We start from the raw sequence: 6000 nt of genomic DNA, 5'->3' as shown, positions 1-6000 counted from the left end.
GTGGACTGAAGGATATCCCCAGCGGAGTTTATATTTCCCCAGCAGCAGTGCTGTTCTTCAACAAAAGTGAGAAATCGCTTTACCATTCCTCAAGCAGAGTTCCCCGCAGAGTATTTCCCCAAGAGGAGTCTCCCCGCAGAGTCAGAGTATCTGATCATTTTGGCTCCCCAGCCAGAGTCTTTCATCATCTTGCATTTTTCATGTAGTAATCATTGCATCCTCAAAAACCGCGTAGCATTTCCATTCCATGTGGAGCATTACGCCATAGAAAAATTCAAACATATGCATTCATGTGTTAACTTCACCAGACCGTATCCCCGGTAGAGGCGGATCATTTCATTCAACATCAGCACCAAGACTGCTACAGTTGCTCTTGACAGCATTCAGATTTGTTTATTCCCCACAGAGGTTTATTTCCTCACCCGATGGTGACAGAGGTTTATTTCCTCACCCGATGGTGACAGAAAGTTTGCTTCTCCCCAGTGAGACCCCCAGCAAGTGGTCAACCTTGCCTTAACAGATCTAAGATGTCGTTCTCGTGATGCCGGTAAGTGTCATGCCGGCACCCACGCGTGTTTTCTTTGTTTGGTGTCGGTAAACACCCTTGTTTCGGTGTCGGTAAACATCGAGTCTCGCCCAGTCATCGGTAAATGTCTGGTCATTTTTGATGTCGGTAAACATCATCTTTCGATGTCAGTAAACATCGAGTCTTTTCCTCAGTCATCGGTAAATGTCTGACAAATCCCCAGCTAGAAATCCCCAGTAGAGTCATCTGTAAATGTCCTATCTGGTTTCCAGTTGCGAATGTTGGTTTGTCTCATCCCAGTCATCAGTAAATGTCTGGTCATTCTTTTTGATGTCAGTAAACATCATCTTTCGATGTCGGTAAACATCGAGTCCCATCCCAGTCATCGGTAAATGTCTGGTCATTCTTTTTGATGTCGGTAAACATCATCTTTCGATGTCGGTAAACATCGTGTCCCACCCCAGTCATCGGTAAATGTCTGGTCATTCTTTTGATGTCGGTAAACATCGAGTCCCATCCCAGTCATCGGTAAATGTCTGGTCATTTCTTTGGATGTCGGTAAACATCATCTTTCGATGTCGGTAAAACATCGTGTCCCACCCCAGTCATCGGTAAATGTCTGATCATTCTTTTGATGTCGGTAAACATCGAGTCTCATCCCAGTCATCTGTAAGTGTCTAGTCATTACTTTGTTTCCTTGTTGATAAAATCAAAATCCCCAGAAGTCGTCGGTAAACGTCTTGTCTGGTATCACCACAAAGATTCTGTTCCTCCCCAAGAGGAGATGCCATCGGTAAATGGCCCAGTTTCCTTCGATATCGGTAAATATCGAATTCCCAGTTGCAGCAGCCATCGGTAAATGGTCTTGCTAAGTTGACATCGGTAAATGTCCAGTTTCTTTGAAGATATCATCGGTAAATGGTCTTGCTTCCTTTCTACATCAAAATCTGTTTCCCAGCCGCCATCGGTAAATGGTCGTGCTGACGTTGATATCGGTAAATATCAAATTTCCCGTTTCTAACCATCGGTAAATGGTTTTGCTTTTCTGAAGCTGTCATGCAGTTTGTCATCGGTAAATGACGTGGTTCTTTTGTATTATATCCAGTCTGTGCAAATTCTGCGGTTCTTTGGTATTCAATCCCTGTTTACCCTGAAAGTCTGACAGCCATCGCTATCATCCATTCGGGTTCCCAGCTGATTGAATAGGGGCAGCTGTGGCACCTCAAATTTGCACCTATCATTGTACATACATTTTCATATTAGGTCATAGCATATCATGATCCATTGCATAGCATTTGCATTGTTCCCAGTTGCCTCAAGTGCAAGCAGTCAAGAATTAGGTCAAACTAATCTCCTGATCAGTCAACCAAGCAAGCAAAGGAATTTCTCATTGAATCAAGGCCTTGGGGTTTGTCCAACAAGTGCACATGGTTTGGAGGTCTATTTGAAGTGTTCATGTCAAGGGTTAAGGGCTCAGAGGTCAGCAGTTCGTGCCCAGACAGTCAAAAACCCTAGAAAAGTCAACTGTCAGTCAAAGCAGTGGATGGTGGTCATTCTTGTGGAATTTGGGCACCATGGTCAATAATCAAGAGTTCATGCCACTTGGGACATCATTTGAAGTCAAGTTCTCAAGGAATCAGGGTTTGGAATTCATCAGTCAATGCATAATCAGACAAAAACCCTAATAGTCAACTGTTGGTCAATTGTCCATTTAATCAGTGATTGGATGATTGGAATTGGTTTGTGGGAGTTCATTCATGTCCAAATAGTCATCATACATCATGCCAAACACCATCATGGAAGAATTTGAAGCCAGATCAGAAATTTCCCAAAACGGAAACTGGGCCTGTAACTGAAACTTACCAAAAATGGAAAGTTTTGATCCTCAAACTTACATCATGATACAAGCCTCAAATGAATTTTTGCCCAACATGAAAGTTGAAGATCTTGTTCTACCATTTCCAAAAAGTCCTAGAACTCTCAATTCCCATGTGTGGTTGGCAAGTTATGATCGAATCGATTTCAGAAAATCTTGAACTTCAAAGAGCCATATCTCCCAAACCGTTTGGCCAAATTTGGTGGGGTTTTTTCCTACAAACCACATTTTTCATCCTCTTTCCAAAAATATAAATTTCATGAGCCAAAACTTCACCAATCAAAATGGCATATTTTGACCTTTTTCATTTAAATGGAAGTTTGACCAAGAGTTGACTTTTTGACTCAAACATGTTTTCAGCATTTGGCCAATTGGGACAGCTCATAAATGTCATTTAGAAGGTGTTTGCAAGGTCAAATTATGCAGCCCATGTGAATATTGCTTGGTTGCTTGAATTGTAAGAAAGTACCATTTAACCATACTTGCACCATACTTGTCCATGCCTTGCCTTGTACCTCAAAAGGACAGCATTATGCAGCAACTTTTTCTGTCATTAGAGCCTCACTTACAGCCTAAAATTAATAGCAAAACAAAGAACCATGCTTAGTTGCTTAAGAATTGGAAAAAGGACATGTCCAATTCATGAACCATACTTGCAACCTTGCCTTGTACTACTGTCCCATAGCAGAATTTTGGACAACACCATTTCCTGTTAATTGAGAACATGACAGCATTAGTAACCAACAGGAGGGATTTCACTCTGTTGGCATTTGGCATTTTTTTGAAACCTACTGTCAAAGCTCACAAAAGACAAGACCTTGGCTTGGCTTGTCACAAGAAGAAAACACCATTTTTTCCTGTCATGCTGCACAGTAATTAAAAGCATAATCAAATACATTTTTGACAGCACCAAACCTAGAAAATCAATCATCCAATAACTCATTCACTTTGCTTTGGCCATTTTGCTGAAAAGTTGTCAAGACTCCAACAGCACAGCCATGCCTTGTACTGTCCAGCAGGCATTGTGCAATTTTTCTGTCCTTTTGAAATCCAATTGAAGCAGCTACAAACCACACACCTTGGCCCTATTGGAGGGAACTGTCAAATTACCACAGTTCCAAGAGGTTACATGGCAACCAAAAACAACAGCCACAGCAGGTTTTAGGGATGGGAGTTTTTTCTGTCATTTGAAAAGACTAACTGCTGCATAAACCATGTTGTAGAAATGCATCCTGGGCCATTTTGGACAAAACAAGTCATCAAAACTTCCAAAATACAAAGAGCCTGCTGAGAGCCAACAGTAGAAGGAATAGCAAGAGACCATACCTCCATACCATGCAGCAGACCTAAGATGTATCTTCTGTCCTTTTGAGCAGCAGGACAAAAACCACTTGGCCAAGGCAAATGAAAAGGAGGCTGCTGAGATCAAAAAGAAAAAACCCCTGCTGTTAACATTTGAGTTTATCTGTCCAAAACAACATGGCAAAACCAACTATTCTCACATTTTCATTCAGCATTTTTGAATCAACAACAGTAGCCTAACAACCTTCATTTGAAAAAGCATTGTCAAACCCTGCTGTGCAATTAAAGAAAGGACCAATACACACACTGTCCAAACTCAAGCATTTCAAAAACCTGTCTGCAGCATAGAACAACGATTGACAGTAACAGCAGGGCACATTGGTGGGGACTGGTAGTAGCAGTAACAGCAAGAGGGCATGATCAAGAAGGATTCTGCTCAGATCCATTCAGGGGCAACCAACAAACTTCATCTATTCTAACCAAAACCCTTGGCCATTTCCTCAAAAACCTTGCAGCCACCAAACCAAAAGGACCTAACCCCATTCATTCAAACTCATCACACAAAAAAAACATCCAACTCACTCACACAAAAGTCTCTTCACACTCACTCCAACTCACCTGGCCTTTGGTATTTTTCTGTCATCAACACAGTAGAACAAACATCCACCAACCTTGCTTGGTAACCAAAACCTCACTTGCCTTTTTCCAACAAAAGCCTGGCCCTTTGCATTTGGTCTAAAGGAAAGCATCCATCCTGCAAAAACCACAAGACCACAAACCAAACCACACACCCTTGGCCATTTTCTGTCCAAAACCAAAAAAACTTCCTTCAAACCTTGCCTTGCCTTGTGTGTAAAACCTTGCCTTGCCAACAAACTTGCTAGCAGCAAGCCAATCAGTCACCTTGACTTGGCCCTTCTGCATCTCCTGTCATGAAAAGCCTAGCAGCATCATACCACCATTCACAGCAGAAAACACCTGGTGCTAAAGACCACCCCTTTGGCATTTGAAAACCTGTCATGAAATAGCCATAACAAAACCTGCACACAGCATTATCTCAAACCAAAGCTTTTTTGCTCACTTTTAAAACCTCACCTTGCCTTGCATTTTCAAATAAAGTCTGTCCAAACACAAAAGAACTCAAGCCTTGCATTTATGTTTGGACCATCAATTCATCACTCTGAAACCCTACTGGCAGCATCCATTGCAACCAACAAACCAATAGAAATCCTTCATTCTAAAAAATTGCATCCTTTAGCCATTTCCTAAAACAGTCCAAACTTCCAATAAAAAACCTGGCATTGTGATTTTCCACCATTCAAGCATCATCCTAAATCAATGCAGCCAACATAATCAACCAGAAAGCCTTGTTTCTCATTCACTCAAAAAACACATTTTGCACTTTTCAAAAAAAAAACAGTTAATCAAACTCCAAGTAAACAAGCCATCCAAAGCAAAGCTAGCATCATCATTCATCATCAAGAAGGCCATTGGACAACTGTTGCACTTCAATAACATCCAAAAGCATCAGCAACACAACGGCTTTTCCAAATAAGTAAGTTTTCGAGTTCCATGATTTCTCAAATTGACACATGTTTGGAATAGGTTTTTTAATGCTGAGTTTAGTGATGCTTTCACTTTTTGGATTGGTTGCTTATTCATGAAGATATGATGAGATAAAGTTTGATACTTGAAAATGTTTCCTTTGATTTCTTGTTGTGTGGTTCGAATTAATGAAAATAGGGTTTGGATTGTTGTTGTATGATGTTTGATGATTACAATGGTATGCTCAATTGACATTTTTGGGGAGAAATTAAGAAATTCGAATTTGGGGATGATGATGAACATAAACCCTAGTTTCCCAATTTATTTTTCCAGAATTTTTCACATTCTCACGTGTTACTGTGCCATTCCCCACTAGCCAATGAAAACATTTCATTTTCTGGACCAAAACACGGTCGTTTTGATAAGTGACTGGGTTATTTACAAAAATGCCATTCTCCCAATATTAATCCAATTAACTTCTTCACTTTGATCACCAATCTTCCAAAATTCATAACTTGCTCATTTTTGATCCAATTTGAATGGGATTTTTTGTGTTGTGTTCATCATGATCTCTACTTTTTTATCATAATTTTTCCAGAATTTTTGGATGAGTGGTTTTTAAATGGCCTTAGGGTTTGTGACATGTGACCAAATTTTGTACATCTTGCCAAAACATTTGTGAAATGATGAGAATGTATCCAATGGTTCCCAAATTTTTTATGCTTAAACTAGACACATTCATGGTGATTTT

The sequence above is a fragment of the Lathyrus oleraceus genome, chromosome 2 (assembly GCF_024323335.1).
Source record: "Lathyrus oleraceus cultivar Zhongwan6 chromosome 2, CAAS_Psat_ZW6_1.0, whole genome shotgun sequence".
Lineage (NCBI taxonomy): Eukaryota > Viridiplantae > Streptophyta > Magnoliopsida > Fabales > Fabaceae > Lathyrus > Lathyrus oleraceus.
The sequence above is the reverse complement of the archived record's forward strand: the minus strand, read 5'-3'. Positions refer to the sequence as shown.